The 24,000-nt window shown below is 43.2% G+C and overlaps 1 pseudogene; it reads right to left on the bottom strand.

The window, feature by feature from the left end:
- The window catches only part of LOC118385802 (myosin-IIIb-like), a 72,657-nt pseudogene extending 48,793 nt beyond the window's left edge, over positions 1-23,864 (bottom strand).
- Between the last annotated feature and the right edge of the window lie 136 nt (positions 23,865-24,000).

Genomic DNA, 24,000 nt, shown 5'->3' with positions numbered 1-24,000 from the left:
TTAAATTGTTTTTTCCCCTCATCAATCTACACACAATACCCCATAATGACAAAGCAAAAACAAGTTTTTATACATTTTTGCTAATTTATATAAAAACAACTGAAATGTCACATTCACATAAGTATTCAGACACTTTACGCAGTACTTTGTTGAAGCACCTTTGGTAATTGATTACAGCATCGAGTCTTCTTGGGTATGATGCTACAAGCTTGGTACACCTGTATTTAGGGAACGTCTCCCATTCTCTGCAGATCCTCTCAAGCTCTGTAAAGGTTGGATGGGGAGTGTTGCTGCACAGCTATTTTCAGGACTTTCCAGAGATGTTCAATTGGTTTCAAGTCCGGGCTCTGGCTGGGCTACTCAAGGACATTGAGACTTGTCCCGTAGTCACTCCTGCATTACCGTGGCTATGTGCTTAGGGTCATTGTCCTGTTGGAAGGTGAACCTTCGCCCCAGTCTGTGGTCCTGAGCACTCTGGAGCAGATTGTCATCATGGATCTCTCTGTACTTTGCTCCCTTCATCTTTGCCTCGATCTTGACTAGTCTCCAGTCCCTGCCACTGAAAAACATACTCACAGCATGATGCTTCACCGTAGGGATGGTGCCAGGTTTCCTCCAAATGTGACGTTTGGCATTCAGGCCAAATAGTTCAATCTTGGTTTCATCAGAACAGAGAATCTTGTTACTCATGGTCTTGGAGTCTTTATGTGCCTTTTGGCAAACTCCAAGCGGGCTGTCGTGTGCCTTTTACTGAGGAGTGTCTGCCGTCTGGACACTCTAGCATAAAATCCTGATTGGTGGAGTGCTGCCGAGATGGTTGTTCTCTAGGAATGATGGAGGCCACTGTGTTCTTGGGGACCTTCAATGCTGCAGGCATTTTTTGGTACCCTTCCTCAGATCTGTGCCTCGACACAATCCTGTCTCGGAGTTCTATGGACAATTCCTTCGACCTCAAGGGTTGGTTTTTGCTCATGCACTGTCAACTGTGGGACCTTATATAGACAGGTGTGTGCCTTTCCAAATCATGTCCAATCAATTTAATTTACCACAGGTGGACTCCATACCACTTTCATATGGGTGGCCCAAGCAGCAGGAATCAAAACCACAAACCTTGGCATTCCAAGTACCATGCTCTAATGAATAAGCCACACAGCATTTAGTAAATATCAGTGCAGGTATTCTTTAATGTCAAGATCACAACACAATAATCACTGTTTACATTCTGCTAAGTATTCTGTTCACATTGAACATTGAACCAAAGCCTGCTTTCTGTGTGGCTGATAGTCAGGTGTCAATTTCACAATCTAAGCCCTGAAAATGGATGAAGAGTATCGGTAAAAGAAAACAGTAAACATTGTATTGATGTCTTTCACCCATGACTGTTCTGCTCTGTAGCCTTTACATCACCTGTGGCTTTTGGCTGGTGTATTACCTCTCACCAGAACACTGCTTGGGATTCCGCTCACTTGCCCTATGATTTAATTTTCCTTTGTTGCCTCTGACAAGCCATCATTTACTCCCATCATCTTCCTCAGTTCTCGTCTCCCTTCCGACAGACACAAAGCCCAGTTATATATATTGCTAATATCCACTGGGATCTGGGTGGATCAACACAGCTTTGGACTTCTTTGCCAATTACCGTTAACCTTCACAACCTTCTCCCTATGACTTTACACAGGACTTTTGTCAGGGTTTGGCTAATACAGCATGGAGAATATTGGCTCAAGCAATTAACCTTCCCACATATTGAGTATCTGAGAGCATCGTCTCAAGTATCCATAATTAATTCTGCAGTTAACCGTTTTACAGCTTTACCCTTTTATATGCTCCATTACCCACATTCATAATAACCACGGGCCCCACATATATTACATACTATATAGCAGGCAAAATTACATCCAGACCATTTTAAAAATGGGCATATAATCTGTTTCCGTAGTGGAGGATCTGTGCTTGGCTCTTGGAGGTCTATCTGCAACTGAATGAATGAATCCTTAGTTTACTGTTACAGATGTAGGATCTTAATTTGATCACCCTGTTGCATCAGACCTTTCCTGCATTGCAGGACATGTCAAACTTATAGTGTATTTGAGGTTTAAACAGACATCTGAAGTTTGTCATTTCCCTTTTGAAAAATGTATCAACCCCTACAAAAATGTCCATGAATTATAATCCACATAATAATTCACATTTCCTGTTGCTCCTTCTGTAGCAAACTGGCTCTAATTAAGATCCTACATCTGTAATGCTGATTCACAATAGTGCTGGAATCAATACAATTCCTTGTATCTGATGCTATCTGTGGACAGGAGGACCAAGCAGCAGGTATAAATGGAGTGGAGGAGCAGAGCAGCTTCCCTGACAGCGATCTGAACTCCTTTCAGCACTTCACACTGGTCGCTGTGAAAGGGATACCATCTGTGCAAGTTCCCACCGCCAATCCACAGCTCTATCACATGGCTTGCAGTAGTCCTGCCTGTGTTCAGCCCCAGTGTCCCTGCCCCCAGAGGCCTGGCTACATTAATGGTGCTGTTGTTTTATCTGCACAGTCCACACCCTCAGGCAACTCCATCTGCTGTACGACGTGGAGGAGATGCTGCAGTACACCGAGGGGCATAGACCTCAGCCAGCCAAAACAACCAGAACCCTCTCAGATCTCAACCCAAGGATTACATACTGCCAGCGACATCACAAAACCACAGGAAATAGATGGAGCCAGAAAGAGATGCATCAATTAGATTTAGACAGTGTCACTGAATATGCAGTTATTACCATATTTCATAGACACATCCAATGTGCTTTTCTTAATGCTTATACCAAATGGTGACCGTGTTTGGAATGGTATGCCCTCCTCCTGGGAATAATCTTGGGATTTACACAGATTAATATACTGTCCCATTGACTGGACTGTGAGATGGAAATACAGGAACGTGTGTAAGGACATACGATCTAATGTCATAAGATAATCTAGCATGTTTGAGTACAAGTGAGATTTTTATGAAACCTGTTATTCCCAAGGACAATGCTTATCAGGAGAAGCCGCTCTGATTACGGCTTATGAGATAGTCAATTTAAGGAGCTCCTGAAGCATGTGAAACACTCGTAGGAAACAACACCCCAAATCATTAAATCTACCTCTTTACAATCATTAAGGTAATTTATAGTGTATCATTATCATTTCTGTGCTCATCAATGTGCAGAACAAAAGTGCAGCACGCCGATACACAATTTCGTGACACAAGTCTTCTGTTTCGAATAGAATCCACATACGACAGACAATGTCAGGCAACCTCCCCTTATAATTGTGACCGCCGTGCTGCATTGATGGAGAAATATATTTTAACAGAATCATTTCATGGTTCAGTGTGCTCACACTTTGATTTATCCTGGAGCTGCCCAGCCAAAGGTCCCAATTCAAAAGATTTATGGGCCAGGGCCAAGTATCTATTTTTATTTAGAAAAAGAAATCCGTCTCAACAAAAGGTTGCACACGTGTAACTCTTCAGATTCCAAATCACTCAGAAAGTCAAACTATTTCAGAAAAAAGGTGAATAAAAAAGGGATGAATGTTAAAAAGGAGAGAAATGTACATGCCCTCTCTTTGTTTATCATGACCTGTAGTGAATGGTATCTAAGGGAAATTAACATCCTTAACACAAAATGCAAAAACCTGCTCTGGGACTGTGTCAATAGCTTCATCTCTTTAAGGTGGTGTCTGCCGTCTTCATCATTCTACCAAAAACAGGCCAATCACCATTTCAGCACTACACAGAATTTAGGAGCTAACCATTTGTACATCCCACTGAAATGATTCCATCCTATCAACTCAGGTGACTGAATGCATGCCCCATCCCAGACCCGGCAGAGTGTTATTCCAGACTCTGGGATTTGGGAGCGTTCGTTTGACCAGGAGAGCTTTCTCTGCGCCTTTAATTGTTGTGACCTGTTTTACGATCCCTTGAGTTTGGTGTGATAAACTGCTGTTGTAGCTACCAGAACTCCTGCGACACGACCGACGCATTCTTGTTTCTCATCAGGTTTGGTGGGGTGGAGATAACATTGTGATGGGTGGCTGGTGACAGCCTCATCTCAATGTGAATGGAGCTAATCACCAATGCAAATTGCAATCTAAAGGGCTCATCCTCACCAAAGTGGGAGATAATTGTGCGACTGTGCCGATAGCAAAAGGTCAGTCACTTGTAGTATCAAAGCTTTCAAGTAATTATTCATTAGAAATTGTGTTTACATTAGAGATTTTTCTGATTAAATAACAGTTTTAAGGGTAAGGCCAAATATTGTTCCATTTACTCTTGATTAAGTTTCTGTTCAGTTTATCATTCTGGAATTTTCAATTGAATTTACAATCTAGCGTTTTAGCTTGGAAACACGCATTGAAGCACACAAATTATTTTCCTAATTTAATGCATTTCTACCAGGTCTATCCTGCATTTCATGAGCACACAAAATAACATTAAGAATCTTTACAATTTCTTGGCATATTATTATTTTCAAAGAAGGGGCTCTGCGATGATCCACTTCTAAATTCAGTTTGCCATTTTCCTCCAGACCAAAATCAAAGGCTTTTTATGAAAGTATACGCAGCTGTGTGCCTGATCTGTCCCAGCCAGCTGTGTGCAGATGGAGCCCTCTAGTGCCTTACCGTGGGATCTTGAAGAGGGCTTTGATGGGGTGCATCTCAGACAATTGGGGGTCTCCATCAGCCAGCTCTATGGCTGTGATGCCCAGTGACCACACGTCACAGTGGGCGTCATACGTGGAGTCATACTGCTGCTCACAGGCGATGTGATGACCTGGGATGACACAGGCAGGACAAACATGACACAAGCAGGTGTATTAGCAATAGTGAGGTAGTAACTTCGTATGGGCACCAAAAGGCTTTCATTGATTCTGAAGCGGAAGTAACATGAAACAACAATGCATAAGAAGATCAAGTCATTTTAAAATGGTCTGTGTTTAAAATACATATTGTAATGTTGACTCATTCATCCGGTGAGTACACACTCGTCGATAACTCTCTACAGTCCATATAGCACATGGAATACAACTCAATGGTGTCATCATGTATGATATTTCTGTGCTAAGTCTTTGTGTTCTCATGCAACTGCAAGTAAAAGGGTAATGTAAAAAAGGCTAACCTCAGGTGCCATTCAAAAGGGAATGCCAACGAAGGTGTTTCTTCGCAAATGTGCCCTCGTCAGCTGAGCAGAGACACCTGGATAGAATTTAGGCGATTTAATATAAAACACAACATCCTCAGTGAATCAATGTTTGATGCAAAATCAAGATTTGATGTATTATATCACATGACCTGTTATAATGACATATTCACAGTTGTTTAATATGCTTTAATATGCTGTCATGTACAGTACCAGTCAAAAGTTTGGACACCTACTCATTCAAGGCTTTTTCTTTCTTTTTACTATTTTCTACATTGTAGAATAATAGTAAAGACATCAAAACTATGAAATAGCACACATGGAATCATGTAGTAACCAAAAAAGTGTTAAACAAATGTATTTGAGATTCTTCAAAGTAGCCATTCTTTACTTGATGACAGCTTTGCACACTCTTGGCATTCTCTCATCCAGCTTCATGAGGTAGTCACCTGGAATGCATTTCAATTAACAGGTGTGCCTTGTTAAAAATTCATTTGTGTAATTTCTTTCCTTCTTAATGTGTTTGAGGCAATCATTTGTGTTATGACAAGGTAGGGGTGGTATACAGAAGATAGCACTATTTGGTAAAAGACCAAGTCCATATTATGGCAAGAACAGCTCTAATAAGCAAAGAGAAACAATAGTCCATCATTACTTTAAGACATGAAAGTCAGACAATCAGGAAAATTTCAAGAACTTTGAAAGTTTCTTCAAGTGCAGTCGCAAAAACCATCAAGAGCTATGATGAAACTGTCTCTCATGAGGAACGCCACAGGAAAGGAAGACCCAGAGTTAGCTTTGTTGCAGAGGATACATTCATTAGTTACCAGACTCAGAAATTGCAGCCAAAATAAATGATTCAGAGTTCAAGTAACAGACACATTTCAACATCAACTGTTAAGAGACTGCGTGAATGGGCCTTCATAGTCGAATTGCTGCAAAGAAACCACTACTAAAGGGCACCAATAAAAAGATGATACTTGCTTGGGCCAAGAAACACAAGCAATGGACATTTGACCGGTGGAAATCTGTCATTTGGTATGATGAGCCCAAATCTTTGATTTTTGGTTCCAACTGCCGTGTCTTTGTGTGAAGCAGAGTAGGTGAACAGATATGTTCATACTCCGTATGTGTGGTTCCCACTGTGAAGCATGGAGGAGGAGGTGTGATTGTGTGGGGGTGCTTTGCTGTTGACACTGTCAGTCATTTATTTAGAATTCAAGGCACACTTAACCAGCATGGCTACCACAGCATTCTGCAGCGATACGCCGACCCATCTGGTTTGCGCTTATTAATTAATTTTTTATTATTATTTAACCAGGTAGGCTAGTTCTCATTTATAACTGCGACCTGGCCATTAGTTCGACACATACAACACAGAGTTACATATGGAATAAACAAACATACAGTCAATAATACAGTAGAACAAGTCTATATACAGTGTGTGCAAATGAGGTAAGATAGAAATAGAAAGGCAATAAATAGGCCATGGTGCCGAAGTAATTACAATATACCAATTAAACACTGGAGTGATTGATGTGCAGAAGATGAATGTGCAAGTAGAGATACTGGGTTGCAATGGAGCAAGATAGATAAATAAATAAAGTATGGGGATGAGGTAGTTGGACGGGCTATTTACAGATGGGCTATGTACAGTTGCAGTGATCTTTGAGCTGCTCTGACAGCTGGTGCTGAGGGAGATATGAGTCTCCAGCTTCAGCGATTTTTGCAGTTCGTTCCAGCCATTGGCAGCAGAGAACTGGAAGGAAAGGCGGAAAAAGTAGGAATTGGCTTTGGGGGTGACTAATGAGATATACCTGCTGGAGCGCGTGCTACCGGTGGGTGCTGCTATGGTGACCAGTGAGCTGAGATAAGGCGGGGCTTTACCTAACAGACTTGTAGATGACTTGGAGCCCGTGGGTTTGGCGACGAGCACGAAGCGAGGGCCAGCCAACGAGAGAGTACAGGTCGCAATGGTGGGTAGTATATGGGGCTTTGGTGACAAAACAGATGGCACTGCGATAGACTGCATCCAAGGGTATGTTTGGCAGCATGAGTGAAGGATGCTTTGTTTGCGAAATAGGAAGCCGATTCTAGATTTAATTGTGGATTGGAAATGCTTAATGTGAGTCTGGAAGGAGAGTTTACAGTCTAACCAGACACCTAGGTATTTGTTGTGGTCAACATATTCTAAGTCAGAACCGTCCAGAGTAGTGATGCTGGACGAGCGGGCAGGTGTGGGCAGTGATCAGTTGAAGAGCAAGCATTTAGATTTACTTGCATTTAAGAGCAGTTGGAGGCAATTGAAGGATGGCATTGGAGCTCATCTGTAGGTTAGTTAACACAGCGTCCAAAGAAGGGCCAGAAGTATACAGAATGGTGTCGTCTGCGTAGAGGTGGATCAAAGAATCACCAGCAGCAAGACCGACATCATTGATGTATACAGAGAAGAGAGTCAGCCCAAAAATTGAACCCTGTGGCACCCCCATAGAGATAGCCAGAGGTCCAGAAAACAGGCCCTCCGATTTGACACACTGAACTCTATCAGAGAAGTAGTTGGTGAACCAGGCGAGGCTGTCATTTGAGAAACCAAGGCTGTTGAGTCTGCCGATAAGAATGTGGTGATTGACAGAGTCGAAAGCCTTGGCCAGGTCGATGAATACGGCTGCACAGTAATGTCTCTTATTGATGGCAGTTATGATATCATTTAGGACCTTGAGCGTGGCTGAGGTGCACCCATGACCAGCTCTGAAACCAGATTGCATAGCGGAGAAGGTACGGTGGGATTTGAAATGGTCGGTAAGCTGTTTGTTGACTTGACTTTCGAAGACCTTAGAAAGGCAGGGTAGGATAGATATAGGCCTGTAGCAGTTTGGGTCTAGAGTGTCACCCCTTTGAAGAGGGGGATGATCGCGGCAGCTTTCCAATCTTTGACAATCTCATGTGATACAAAAGAGAGGTTGAACAGGCTAGTAATAGGGGTTTCAGCAGATAATCTTAGAAAGAGAGGGTCCAGATTGTCTAGCCTGGCTGATTTGTAGGGGTCCAGATTTTGCAGCTCTTCCACAACATCAGCTATCTGGATTTGGGTGAAGGAGAAATGGGGGAGGCTTGGGTGAGTTGCTGTGGGGAGTGCCTACCCCAGTTGACCAGTTGGTGTAGGGGTAGCCAGGTGGAAAGCATGGCCAGCTGTAGAAAAATGCTTATTGAAATTCTCAATTATCGTGGATTTATTGGTGGTGACAGTGTTTCCTAGCCTCAGTGCAGTGGACAGCTGGGAGGAGGTGCTCTTTTTCTCCATGGACTTTACAGTGTCCCAGAACTTTTTTGAGTTTGTGCTACAGGATGCACATTTCTGTTTGAAATAGCTAGCCTTAGCTTTCCTAACTGCCTGTGTATATTGGTTCCTAACTTCCCTGAAAAGTTGCATATCACAGGGGCTATTCGATGCTAATGCAGTACGCCATAGGATGTTTTTGTGCTGGTCAAGGCCAGTCAGGTCTGGAGTGAACCAAGGGCTATATCTGTTCCTGTTTCAAACATTTTTTAATGGAGCATGCTTATTTAAGATGGTGAGGAAGGAACTTCTAACCTGTTGAGTGTAGAGGGCAGTATTTTGATGTTTGGATGAAAAACATACCCAAATGAAACTACCTATTTCTCAGGCCCAGAATCTAGAATATGCATATAATTGTCCGATTAGGATAGAAAACACTAAAGTTTCCAAAACTGTCAAAATATTGTCTGTGAGTATAACAGAACTGATATTGCAGGTGAAAACCTGAGGAAAATCCAACAAGGAAGTGCCTAAGAGAAACGAATCTCCCTGTTCCATTGCATGCCTTCCCTCAATTTAAAGAGATATCAACCAGATTCCTTTCCCTATGGCTTCCACATGGTGTGAACAGTCTTTAGACATAGTTTCAGGCTTTTATTCTGATAAATGAGCGAGATCGATCACTTCGCTTCAGTGGATGGCTGGGTGCCAGCAGAGTTTTGCATGCGCAACAGCTTCGAGCAGACATTTTCTCTCTCTCTCCTACTTTAAAAGCTACGGTCCGGTTGAAATATTATCGATTATCTATTGTAAAAACAACCTGAGGATTGATTTAAAAAACTTTGACATGTTTCTACGAACTTTACGGATACTATTTGGAATTTTAGTTTGCTCGTCATGTGGATTTCTGAACAAAGCGCGCAAACCAAATGGAGGTTTTTGGAAATAAAAATAATCTTTATCGAACAAAAGGAACATTTATTGTGTAACTGGGAGTCTCGTGAGTGCAAACATCCAAAGATCAAAGGTAAGCGATTCATTTTATTGCTTTTCTGACTTTCGTGACCAATCTACTTTGCTGCTAGGTGTTTGTAATGTTTTGTCTGATGAGAGAGGTGTCCTAACATAAATGCTTGGATAGCTTTCGCCGAAAAGCTTTCTTGAAATCTGACACGCCAGGTGGATTAACAATAAACTAAGCTGTGTTTTGCTACATTGCACTTGTGATTTCATGAAAATTAAATCATTTTAGTAATTTAATTTGAATTTGGCGCTCTGCAATTCAACGGTTGTTGACGAAAATGATCCCGCTAACTGGATGGGTTCGCCAAGAAGTTAAAGAATAACCAGGCATCCTCTACTGACGGGATGAGGTCAATATCGTTCCAGGATACCCCGGCCAGGTTGATTAGAAAGGCCTGCTTGCTGAAGTGTTTTAGGGAGGGTTTGACAGTGATGAGGGGTGGTCGTTTGACCGCAGACCCATTATGGATGCAGGCAATGAGGCAGTGATCGCTGAGATTTTGGTTGAAAATAGCAGCAGAGGTGTATTTGGAGGCAAGTTGGTTTGGATGATATCTATGAGGGTGCCCGTGTTTACGGATTTGGGGTTGTACCTGGTAGGTTCATTGATCATTTGTGTGAGATTGAGGGCATCAAGCTTAGATTGTAGGATGGAAGGGGTGTTAAGCATGTCCCAGTTTAGGTCACCTAGCAGCACAAGCTCTGAAGATAGATGGGTGGAAATCAATTTACATATGATGTCCAGGGCACAGCTGGCGGCAGAGAGTGGCCTATAGCAAGCGGCAATGGAGAGAGACTTGTTTCTGGAAAGGTGGATTTTTATAAGTAGAAGCTCGAATTGTTTGGGTACAGACCTGGATAGTAAGACAGAACTCTGCAGGCTATCTCTGCAGTAGATTGCAACTCTGCCCCCTTTGGCAGTTCTATCTTGGTGGAAAATGTTATAGTTAGGAATGGAAATTTCAGGTTTTTTTGGTGGTCTTCCTAAGCCAGGATTCAGACACAGCTAAGACATCCAGGTTGGCAGAGTGTGCTAAAGCAGTGAATAAAACAAACTTAGGGAGGAGGCTTCTAATGTTAACATGCATGAAACCAAGGCTCTTACGTTTACAGAATCAACAAATGAGATCACCTGGGGAATAGAAGTGGAACTAGGCACTGCAGGTCCTGGATTAACCTCTACATCACCAGAGGAACAGAGGAAGAGTAGGATAAGGGTATGGCTAAAGGCTACATTGGAGGTAAACCTAGGCATTGAGTGATGATGAGAGAGATATTGTCTCCAGGTGATGTCATCGCATATGTGGGAGGTGGGACTTTTTGGTTGGTTCAGGCATATTGAGCATGTCCGGTTCCGTCAATAGACCAGTCGTGATCATTAGTAGGGTTCCGTGTAGCAGAGGGGTCCAGTCCAATCGGCAAATGGATCTATTCAGCTAACAGTACAATATTTTCTAGACAGTTAGCGGGCTGCGGCTAGCAGGCTAGCAGATGGGCACTCAGGGGACGTCACGGAGGGGCCTGTTGGAGAAAAAAAAACCGTGGGCAGATTACGTTGGTAGTCAAGTCGGGATGGATAAACAGGGCTTTGTGTAGTAAAAGGGGCCCAGGCCGATTGGCAAAATAGGAATAGTGGCCCGAGAAAGTGGCCGATGGACCTATGCGCTAACTGTCCAATATGCTCTAGACAGCTAGCGGGTCGCGGCTAGCAGGCGGGCATTCCGGGGACGTCGCGAAGTAGGAGCCAGTTGAGTAACCCCCTCGAGCAGATTACGTCGGTAGTCCAGTCGTGAAGGATCGGCGGGGTTCCGTACCCCGTACCGGCAGTAAAAGGGGTCCAGGCCAGTTGGCAAAATAAGTATTGTAGTCCAGGAGTGGCTGATGGACCTCTTCAGCTAGCCGGGAGATGGGCCTAGCTCCAGGCTAATTGGTGCTTGCTTCGGGACAGAGACATTAGCCAGGAGTGGTCACTCGGATTGCAGCTAGCTAGCTGAGATGAACCAGGTGGGTTCAGTGCTTGCGGTCGGAATCCGGGGATATGGAGAGAAAATAGGTCCGGTATGCTCTAGTTCGAATCGCGTTGTACAAACTGTCAAGAGCTTTCCGAGCTAAAAAGGTAGCTAATTTAGCTGACTACTAGCTAGTAGCTAGTTAGCTGACTACTAGCTAGTTAGCTGACTACTAGCTAGTAGCTAGTTAGCTGACTACTAGCTAGTAGCTAGTTAGCTGACTACTAGCTAGTTAGCTGACTACTAGCTAGTTAGCTGACTACTAGCTAGTTAGCTGACTACTAGATAGTAGCTAGTTAGCTGACTACTAGATAGTAGCTAGTTAGCTGACTACTAGATAGTAGCTAGTTAGCTGACTACTAGATAGTAGCTAGTTAGCTGACTACTAGATAGTAGCTAGTTAGCTGGCTAGCTTCTGTTGGGGGATTCTGTTTCAGAGGTCAAGAAAAACACTTTTTAAAAAAGCAGTCATTTGTTTGTCAACATGACAATCACCCCAAATACACTTCCAGGCTGTGTAAGGGCTATTTGACCAAGAAGGAGAGTGATGGTGCTGCATTTTTTATTTCACCCTTATTTAACCAGGTAGGCCAGTTGAGAACAAGTTCTCATTTACAACTGCGACCTGGCCAAGATAAAGCATAGCAGTGCGACAAAAACAAACAAAAACACAGAGTTACACATAAACAAACATACAGTTAATAACACAAAATAAAATAAAAATAGAATCTATGTACAGTGTGTGCAAATGTAGAAGAGTAGGGAGGCAGGCAATAAATTGACCATAGAGGTGAAAATAATTACAATTTAGCATTAATACTGGAGTGATATGTGCAGATGATGATGTGCAAGTAGAGATACTGGGGTGCAGATGAGCAAGAGGGTAAGTAATAATATGGGGATGAGGTAGTCAGGTGTGCTATTTACAGATTGGCTGTGTACAGGTACAGTGATCGGTAAGCTTCTCTGACAACTTATGCTTAAAGTTAGAGAGGGAGATAAAAGACTCCAGCTTCAGAGACTTTGTGGGGACATCAAAACATTTCATCAGATTACATGGGCTCCACAATCACCCGACCTCAACCAAATTGAGATGGTTTGGGTTGAGTTGGACCGCAGAGTGAAGGAAAAGCAGCCAACAAGTGCTCAGCATATGTGGGAACTCCTTCAAGACTGTTGGAAAAGCATTCCTCATGAAGCTGGTTGAGAGAATGCCAAGAGTGTGCAAAGCTGTCATCAAGGCAAAGGGTGGCTACTTTAAATAATCTAAAATATTTGTTTAATACTGTTTTGTTTACTACATGATTCCATATTTGTTATTTAATAGTTTGGATGTCTTCACTATTATTCTACAATGTTGAAAATAGTAAAAATAAAGAAAAACTTTTGAATGAGCAGATGTGTCCAAACTTTTGACTGGTACTCTATATTTGTGTGCATATTACATGAATGTGAATGACATAAACAGAGGGAAAGTGTGTGAATCAATCAATAGCGATATGGCATATCACTTGGTGTGTTAACCTGCCATACCACCATAATCATTTCTCATTAAGTGGGACAGATTTTTATCAGCAGGATTCCACTTCATTCTCAGCACACAGAGGACATAAACATGCCTGGGGCAACTCAAAGTCATTTGCCAGAGCAGCTTTCTTTTTTATACGCAAAGGATCAAATAATGCAATTTAAATTGGCAATAATAGCCTTAGGTTAAGCTATGGTCCATGAAATACAAAGATGTTACATAGGGTCGGTAACAAAGACATGGAAAGAGTACTGCATCACAGCATTGATGCCCATATGTTTGTATTTACCAATAATATCACAGGCTTTTATGCGGACAAATAAAAAAATGGATTAACCGTGAACTATCAATGATGAGTTCTGTTAAAGGCCCAACGTGTTCAAAAATGTGATAGTGCTGTGTTTTATATACACTCACCGGCCAGTTTATGTACACCACCCTGTTTCACGAAAATGGATCGCTCCTAACAAACAGTAAGTCCCGTGTCTTTTTCTATATAAAGCAGGTAGACAGGGATTGAGGCATTCAGTTACTGTTCGATTAAATGGTAGAATGGGCAAAACGAGTGAAGCGACTTTGAGAGTGGTATTATCATGGGTGCCAGGCACACTGGATCCAGTATCTCGTGATGCCATTGCATCAGCATGGACCAACATCCTTGTGGAATTTCTGACACCTTATAGAATGCCCCAAAGAATTCAGTCTGTTCTGGAGGCAAAAGGGGGTCCGACGATACCAGATGGGTGTACCTATTAAACTGGCTGGTGAGTGTATATTTCCACACTATGAGGTTGGAATAATGTGAAATTGTGAAAATGATGATAATGCGCTTTAAGTGTAAGAGTTGTTTTGAAAAGACACCCAGAAATTTCAGCCTGTTTTGGTGGGATGGAGTTTTAGCCTGCCTGATGACATCACCAGGTACTAAATGAGTTAATAAACCAATAAGAAAGAGATTTCCAAACCTCTCTGCTAGTTCTCAGTTTACCGCTTCCCACGCTGACCACTTCCAGACATTCCTAGCAAAAGTCTTACTTGAGAAATTGTTGTTTGCTAAGATATTTTAGTTTATTTTTGAACATTTTAATTTAAAACAATCCCATAAATGATTTGATATTGAGATATAAAAAAAGGCTGCATTGGACCTTTAAATGAAGGCCCAGACAGAAGTGAAGTGCCCCCACAACAGGAAAACACAGCCATTACCAAAGTCAACAAGCTTGACTCCTCCCTCGGTGGTGAGAAGCATGTTGTTTCCTTTGACGTCACAATGGATAATCTGGCTGTTGTGTAAATGCTGGAGAACCTGGCAGGCGGGAGGAGGGGCTTAATAAGCATCAGTAATGCCATTAATAATTGTTTGTTAATAATAAAGCTGTCTACCGCCATGCGTATTACTCCCACACCCTGCCACCTCCTGAGTCAATCTCCTGCCCACTGTGTGTGGATGCCACACCCTGCTGTCAGTAGGCATTTTGCAGTTGGCCATCTCACCAAGAGGGCACCGTATAAAATTTGTGTGATAACGGGCTCCAGCAGCTGTTGGCTTCGCATGAGCAGGCCTTTGATGAGATCTGTGACTGAGCCCCCGTTGCACAGCTGTGTGTGTGTGTGTGTGTGTGTGTGTGTGTGTGTGTGTGTGTGTGTGTGTGTGTGTGTGTGTGTGTGTGTGAGAAACAAGTGGTTCCTCCAATACTCACCACTCTAGATTATGATTAATTACAAGAGCCATCCCTCCCACACATACAATTAGACTGGAGTCACAACTCCTTCCAGAGCTTTTAAACTTGAGATTTTTCCCCCAGTGTAGGATGGTGTTCTCCTCTCAGCTCTTTAAAGTAAATCTACTGTTTGTGATCTTTCTACTGCTCAAACAGATAACAACAAAGATGGGCTGTAGTCTACTGTAAGACTGTGTTGATCATATTGGTGGAAATGTAACAAAGGCGATAAAGTGCAGCTACAGTACCTATACTGAGCACAATCAGACACGGTCTTGTTTGACAAGCTCACACCACTGGGTTATATTGCCTCAAATGACAAAGTGCTACTGTATGAGCCCTTAAATTATTAACTGCATGTTGTACAGTAGATACAGTATATAATATATGACTGGATTGTAAAGCTGGGCGAGACAGAAGCGAGACAGAAAAACCCAGGCGATCTCACTTCTAGAACCATCCAGAGGCCGTCTGACTTGTAGAACATGCCATAGAACTTGACCATGTTGGGGTGGTGGGACAGGGTCCTCAGGATGTTGTACTCAGCCTCAATCTCCTCATCAACATCCTTCGACAAGGAGGACACATCAGTCGACTGAACACCAACACACCAAAAGACAAAACAAAGTGTCGACAAATACTTACATTTAATTTCAACATCCTTTTTTAGAAATGTAAGGGAACTAAAATACCCTCAATCAGAGCCCGGAACCATTAAACACAGGGAAACTAACTCTTGGTTAGAAGTACCAATGAAGTATCTTCTATATTAGTTTAAATCTCAGTGGAAGTGAAGAAAAGGTGTCACAGAGGCAGAATTCCTCTTCCTGGATACGTGAACGATACTGTCAGCAGTCTCATCAAGAAGAGGGATGAGCAGGGAAGCAGCGCCATCTTCATACCCAGCTAGGGAGCTGCAGTAGGGGGGCAGTGAGAGGCGCAAGAGGAATTGAAGCACTGACAAAATCACAGGCAAGTACTCAGCTTGAATCTCACAAACACAACATGGCGCCACTGAAGGCCACCCTGGCCTCAGCACCACAGACAGGTCTGGCAGCTGGCTGCACATCACTAAGGTTGGGACATACATAAAGGCGGAGGGAGATGGTAAGGACGACTGTGGAGAGTGGGTGTAGAAATGGGGTGGAAATGGATGAAAATGAGACAGGTAATGAATCTACTTGGGAACAGTAAATACAAGGACAGGTACATTGGAATACCAGCGAATCGCTCAATACGTAAGCGGTCAGATGACACGGATGCTACGCTACAGGACTGTTTTGCTAGCACAGACTGGAAAATCTTCCGGGATTCATTCAATGAAGGAGTATACCACCTCAGTCATCGGCTTCATCAATAAGTGCATCGACAACGTCGTCCCCACAGTGACCGTACATACATATCCCGACCAGAAGCCATGGATTACAGGCAACATCTGCATCGAGCTAAAGGCTAGAGCTGCCGCTTTCAAGGAGCGGGACACTAATCGGGATGCTTATAAGAAATTCCGCTACGCCCTCAGACGAACTATCAAACAGGCAAAGCGTCAATACAGGATTAAGACTGAATCCTACTACACCGGCTCTGATGCTCGTTGGATGTAGCAGGGCTTGAAAATGATTACGGACTACAAAGGGAACCCCAGCCGCGAGCTGCCCAGTGACGCGAGCCTACCAGATGAGCTAAATGCCTTTTATAGTCGCTTCGAGGCAAGCAACACTGAAGCATGCATGAGAGCACCAGATGTTCCTAGTGACTGTGTGATCACGCTCTCGGTAGCCAATGTGAGCAAGATCTTTAAACAGGTCAACATTCACAAAGCCGCAGGGCCAGACGGATTACCAGGACGTGTGCACTCAAAACATGTACGGACCAACTGGCAAGTGTCTTCACTGACATTTTCAACCTCTCCCTGACAGAGTCTGTAATACCAACATGTTTCAAGCAGACCACCATAGTCCTTGTGTCCAAGGAAGTGAAGGTAACCTGCCTAAATGATTACCGCCCCGTACCACGCACATCAGTAGCCATGAAGTGCTTGAAAGGCTGGTCCTGGCTTACATCAACACCATCCTAACTAGACCCACTCCAATTCACATACCGCTCCAACAGCTCCACAGACGAAGCAATCTCAATCGCACTCCACACTGCCCTTTCCCACCTGGACAAAAGGAACACCTGCGTGAGAATGCTGTTCATTGACTACACCTCAGCATTCAACACCATAGCGCCCACAAAGCTCATCACTAAGATAAGGACCCTGGGACAACACACCTCCCTCTGCAACTGGATCCTGGACTTCCTGATGGGCCGACCCCAGGTAGTAAGGGTAGGCAACAACACATCTGCGTGCTTAGTCCCCTCACCCACGACTGTGTGATTCCAACACAATCATTAAGTTTGCTGACGACACAACAGTGGTAGGCCTGATGACCGACAACGATGAGAGACTATAGGGAGGAGGTCAGAGACCTGGCAATGTGATGCCAGGACAACAACCTCTCCCTCAATGTCAGCAAGACAAAGGAGCTGATTGTGGACTACAGGAAAAGGTGGGCCAAACAAGCCCCCATTAACATCAACAGTACTGTAGTGGAGTGGGTCCACATCACCAACAAAATATCATGGTCCAAACACACCAGGACAGTCGTGAAGAGGGCACGACTACACCTTGTCCCCCTCAGGGGAGCATCCAACCGGTCAAGAGCATCCTGACCGGTTGTATCACCGCCTGGTATGGCAACTGCTCGGCATCTGACCGTAAGGCGCTAGAGGGTAGCGAGTACGGCCCAGTATATCACTGGGGCCAAGCTTTCTGCCATCCAGGTCCTATATAGTAGGCGGTGTCAGAGGAATGCCCAAAAAATCATCAAAGACTCCAGTCACCCAAATCATAGACTCTTCTCTCAGCTACCGCATGGCAAGTGGTAGTGGAGTGCCAAGTCTAGGACCAAAAGACTCCATAACAGCTTCTACCTCCAAGCCATAAGACTGCTGAACAATTCATCAAATAGTCATATAGTAGACTATTTACATTTTGGCCTTTCTAGGGAGTTTTTCCTATCCACCGTACTTCTACACCTGCATTGCTTGCGGTTTGGGGTTTTAGGCTGGGTTTCTGTACAGCACTTTGATATTTCAGCTGATGAGACAAGGCAAACAATAGTCAAGAAAAACAGAGATGATTTCCTTTATTCATTTGTTTGGTTTAGCGTTATCACTGGTAAGGGTTGACATTACTGGCACCTCAACTTTCTAAAGAGACATATCAATTGATTGTGTCTCTTTTGCATTTTTATTTCATTTTCATTTGACCGTTATTTAACTAGGCAAGTCAGTTAAGAACAAATTCTTATTTACAATGATGGCCAACCCCGGCCAAACCCTAACGATGCTAGGCCAATTGTGCACCGCCCTATGGGACTCCCAATCACGTTTAACTTACATGAATTGGGTGCAGGGCTTTGACTGATGCCTGACTCCCATCCTTCCTGTTGTTCACTCTAGACCTTTCCATAGGTTCCTTTACCAATGGTCCCTGCAGTCAGCCAAAGGATTCGGCAGGCTCTCCAGACCGTACAGCAGCCTCCTACATTGAATTATAGAGCTCCAAGTGAAATGCTTCATTCATGTTCACGCATGTTGGAACTAAATGAAATGTGTATCCCTGCCAACACTTTCTCCTCTCTCGGGAAGCTTTGCTAATCAAGGAAAGATAACAGGCAACATGTCAGTATAGCTTAGCTTCAAAACATCCTGCATATGGCTTTGACCACACTGACCTACATGCAATGCTTCACCAAAACACACTTTCTCATTACCACTATATCAATACTAAAGATATTAACAGCTTGCTATATATTATATTATACAGTAGACCACTAAACGACTCATTGAGCCCAATGACACATCTATTTGGCCAAGGGAGGCACTTAACAGGTTTAAAGCAGCCGATGAGAAAGCAAAATTCAAACCAAACGACGATACTTACATCGGGAGTGTTATTCTGTGACTCATTAAGCCTTTGACTGCAGACAAACGACTAAAGTGTCTCATAGTAAAACAAGACCCATACCAATCACGCTTGCTTATCTCCGAGGGGGCATGTAACAAGTAGCATTGCACTGGGAATCTGGATTAGCACGCACCACAGGGACCCAGTCGATGTCCAGCAAGACACCACTAACAACACTTCAATGTCTTCAGCATCAATTGGATTGGCCTGGGATTACCTTGAATGGTGCTTTTCTCTACCCCAACCCCAGGCTCCACACAAATCAAACTGAAAGAGCTTACCATTACAATTGCTTTAAAAAAAATATATATATATATAATTTTCTATCTGACTTTGGTGTCTTTAACCAATGACAGGTGGGATATTAAGCCATATTAAGTAATCACATGATGGGGGGGGTGGTTTCTTGGACACAGATTCAGACTTTTCAATAGTAATTATCTTGGGGCGGCAGGGTAGCCTAGTGTGTTAGAGTGTTGGACTAGTAACCGAAAGGTTGCAAGTTCAAATCCCCAAGCTGACATGGTACAAATCTGTCGTTCTGCCCCTGAACAGGCTGTTCCTAGGCCGTCATTGAAAATAAGAATAGTTTCTTAACTGACTTGCCTAGTTAAATAAAGGTAAAATAATAATAATTCTCCATTGAGTTTGCTTTTTAGTCCAGGAATAGTTTAATCTGTGTCCGGGAAACTGCCCCATAGTATCAGGCCTAACCCACCAAAGCAGATGGGTTAGGCCTGTAATAAATCAGTCTGTATAAAGTGAGGCCATAAACAACATGATGGTTCAGACAAAACATTTACATATGTATGTAATCCATATTCCCTGAATGATGAATATTCTCAATGAGAGGAGTTCAAATCTCACATCTCTTCAGTTTGTCACATAAGTGCAATGTATCACAGAGGTTGACTGACCCTGTGGGAGATGGGGGGGCATTTATTTTGAGCACCAGTTTACGAGAAAAAAGGTAAACGATATTTGGACCACCAGGTCTCTCTCTGTCACTGCACCAACGTGGATAGCTTTATGAATTGGCGTAGGAGCAGGGTGAGTGATGGCTTGACACAAGATGGATATAACGGATCTAAAACATGCAGCGCAAAGTGGTGACGGATGTCCTTCAATGTGTCCTTCCTCAAAGAAAGCAAACATAACGTGGGACAAGAGGGAGAGAATAGCCTTCTTTGAAAGTCTGCGCGTGTAACACTAGACGAGACCGCCCAATCATTTTCCTCCCTGTAAGACTTCAGATAAAAGACAATGCTATCATCATTTATCACCGGAAATTAATTTGACCAGCTCAGGCCCGTTCAAATGCAGTAAATCACACATGCCTTGTGCATCAATAAGATTAAAATGTTTTTTTGGAGCCATTGATTTACTCTCAATGAATAGATCCATTTTGTTTCTAAGCATGCGAGTCTACTTTCTGCATTGCATACATGTTGATTCTCCTGTTGCCCAGACATCTATGCCAGCCTATTGCTAGAGAGCAGCTGTGTGGCTAAAGTGGCTGGCAGCATCAGACACCCACTCTACAATATCAACTTTCTCCTGGTGCTCAAGCCTCTGATCTGAATTAGTAGGATATTGCCAGTCCAGCTGCTATTGCTCTCAGGAAAGTACTCTTTCGATGGCTAAAATGAAAATATATACAGTACCAGTCAAAGGTTTGAACACACCTACTCATTCAAGGGTCAAAACTATGAAATAACACATATGGAATAATGTAGTAACCAAAAAAGTATTAAACAAATCAAAATACATTTTATATTTGAGATTCTTGCATACCTTGTACGTTATTTGTAACAGTTGATTCCCCATCACATTCTGCTAAGTGTGTCTCTGTGTCTATCCTAGCAACATGTCCCTGACCAAATCATGCTCATCAGCCGTGATAAGTTATTCATGCAGTGGTAATCAGCAATGCGATCTAGTTCTAAATATTCAGGTGCCATGTAGTAACCAGAAAAAGTGTTAAATAAATCTAAAGATATTTCATATTTGAGATTCTTCAAAGTAGCCACCCTTTGCCTTGATGACAGCGTTCCACACTGTTGGCATTCTCTCAACCAGCTTCACGAGGTAGTCACCTGGAATGCATTTCAATTAACAGGTGTGCCTTGTTAAAAGTTCACTTGTGGAATTTCTTTCCTTCTTAATGTGTTTAAGGCAATTAGTTGTGTTGTGACAAGGTAGGGATGGTATATAGAAGATAGCTCTATTTGGTAAAATACCAAGTCCATATTATGGCAGGAACAGCTCAAATAAGCAAAGAGAAACAACAGTCCATTATTACTTTCAGACATGAAAGTCAGTGCAATCCGGAAAATGTCAAGAACTTTGAAAGTTTTTGAGACTGCACTTGAAGAAACTATCAAGCACTATGATGAAACTGGCTCTCATAAGGACCACCACAGGAAAAAAAGACCCAGAGTTATTTCTGCTACAGAGGATATGTTTATGAGGTAACTGCACCTCAGATTGCAGCCCAAAGAAATGCTTCATAGAGTTCAAGTAACAGACACATCTCAACATCAACTGTTCAGAGGAGACTATGTGAATCAGGCATTCATGAAGCTGGTTCAGAGAATTCCAAGAGTATGCAAATGCAAACCTCCCTACAATGCCTGGGCATGCTCCTGATGAGGTGGCGGATGGTCTCCTGAGGGATCTCCTCCCAGACCTGGACTAAAGCATCCGCCACCTCCTGGACAGTCTGTGGTGTGACATGATGTCCCAGATGTGCTCAATTGGATTCAGGTCTGGGGAACGGGCGGGCCAGTCCATAGCATCAATGCCTTCCTCTTGCAGGAACTGCTGACACACTCCAGCCACATGAGGTCTAGCATTGTCTTGCATTAGGAGGAACCCAGGGCCAACCGCACAAGCATATGGTCTCACAAGGGGTCTGAGGATCTCATCTGGGTACCTAATGGCAGTCAGGCTACCTCTGGCGAGCACATGGAGGGCTGTGCGGCCCCCCAAAGAAATGCCTCCCCATACCATGACTGACCCACCGCCAAACCGGTCATGCTGGAGGATGTTGCAGGCAGCAGAACGTTCTCCACGGCGTCTCCAGACTCACGTCTGTCACATGTGCTCAGTTTAAACCTGGTTTCATCTGTGAAGAGCACAGGGCGCCAGTTGCGAATTTGCCAATCTTGGTGTTCTCTGGCAAATGCCAAACATCCTGCACGGTGTTGGGCTGTAAGCACAACCCCCACCTGTGGACGTCGGGCCCTCATACCACCCTCATGGAGTCTGCTCAAACGGTCAGAAACAGACATGCACATTTGTGGCCTGCTGGAGGTCATTTTGCAGGGCTCTGGCAGTGCTCCTCCTGCTCGTCCTTGCACAAACGCGGAAGTAGCGGTCCTGCTGCTGGGTTGTTGCCCTCCTACGGCCTCCTCCACGTCTCCTGATGTACTGGCCTGTCTCCTGGTAGCCCCTCCATGCTCTGGACACCATGCTGACAGACACAGCAAACCTTCTTGCCACAGCTCGCATTGATGTGTCATCCTGGATGAGCTGCACTACCTGAGCCACTTGTGTGGGTTGTAGACTCCGTCTCATGCTACCACTAGAGTGAAAGCACCACCAGCATTCAAAAGTGACTAAAACATCAGCCAGGAAGCATAGGAACTGAGAAGTGGTCTGTGGTCACCACCTGCAGAACCACTCCTTTATTGGGGGTGTCTTGCTAATTGCCTACAATTTCCACCTGTTGTCTATTCCATTTGCACAACAGCATGTGAAATGTATTGTCAATCAGTGTTGCTTCCTAAGTGGACAGTTTGATTCCACAGAAGTGTGATTGACTTGGAGTTACATTGTGTTGTTTAAGTGTTCCCTTTATTTTTTTGAGCAGTGTATTTGGATTTGTTTACCACTTGTTTGGTTACTACATGATTCCATATGTGGTATTTCATAGTTTTGATGTCTTCACTATTATTCTACAATGTAGAAAATAGTAAAAATAAAGAAAAACCCTTGAATGAGGTGTGTCCAAGCATTTGACTGGTACTGTATTTGTCATTGAGGTGATTTTCCTTGTGTTATCATGTCCCCTGAGCATAGAGTAAAAACACACCCTATCGTCAATACTATACATTTATCCCATGTGCACTGTATTTTATCATACAAGTTTAATAGAGAAACGACTGTGACCAAAACTAGCATTTAGGTTGTTATGAGTTTGTAAAAGGTTGTAGCCAATGCATACAGTAGCCAAGCCTATACAGGAGGCCTGTGTGAATGCAAGTGGCTTGGTATTGAGTGATAGGGACCATTCATATTTGGCCACGAGTTCCATCTAGTATTTCCTCAAAGCCTTAATGTGAGCCACATGTCAGCCTACAGTATTCAATCACTCTTTGTAAGGTACTGTAGGCATAGCTTCATTTTTGGTACTGTTGCCCTCACCATAGATATCTATTTTTAAGAGATAAAATAACAAAAAATATATAACTTAATTTCCTTTCAAACGACAGAAATTTAATTTCAGACTATTGTGATCATATATTACAATAGTCAGCAGGTAGCCTATTGGTTAGAGCTTTGGGCTGCTGGATCGAACCCCTGAGCTGACAAGGTAAAAATCTGTCGGCCTGCCCCTGAACAAGGCAGTTAACCCACTGTTCCTAGGCCTTCATTGTAAATAAGAATTAGTTCTTAACTGACTTGCCTAGTTAAATAAAGGTTCAATAAAAATAAAAACATGTTGAATATATTTTTTTTTATTAATGCCTTACCCTGTCCTTTGCAGCTTCTGCATTTCCGTTTGTGAACCTGGACCCTGTAAATGATTTAAATGATAGAAAAGACACAAATAAGAACTTATCAAACATCTTGTCAGTGGCATAAGTAACAACTCATTAACAAATGTTCCTTTCAATGTAATAATTTTCGCTACATGACATGGCCAGTTCACAGGTTTCTCAACTCTTTCAGGTGACTCATTTCTGTATCCCTATCTAAGGAATGTGGAGACAACGAACGAAATTCCGACGTTTGTAACTATACCATGACCAAAGTTTTTAGCATAATGCAGACATGCAGTATCATCCACTTAATAGGCTACATTTTTAAAAAAGTATCCTACCTTCCATAGCGACATTTCCAAACTGATTCTCCGTTTTCTCACGAACCACGGTCACCAACGTGTCCTTGCTATCCCTACCCCATTGAAGTTGATATGTAAAATAGTTAAGGTAAGTATTAAGGTTAGGTAAATAGGGATTAGGG

The sequence above is a fragment of the Oncorhynchus keta genome, chromosome 7, assembly GCF_023373465.1.
Source record: "Oncorhynchus keta strain PuntledgeMale-10-30-2019 chromosome 7, Oket_V2, whole genome shotgun sequence".
In the NCBI taxonomy this organism is placed as follows: Eukaryota; Metazoa; Chordata; class Actinopteri; order Salmoniformes; family Salmonidae; genus Oncorhynchus; species Oncorhynchus keta.
Note: the sequence above shows the minus strand (reverse complement) of the source record. Positions and strands in the feature narration are given on the sequence as shown.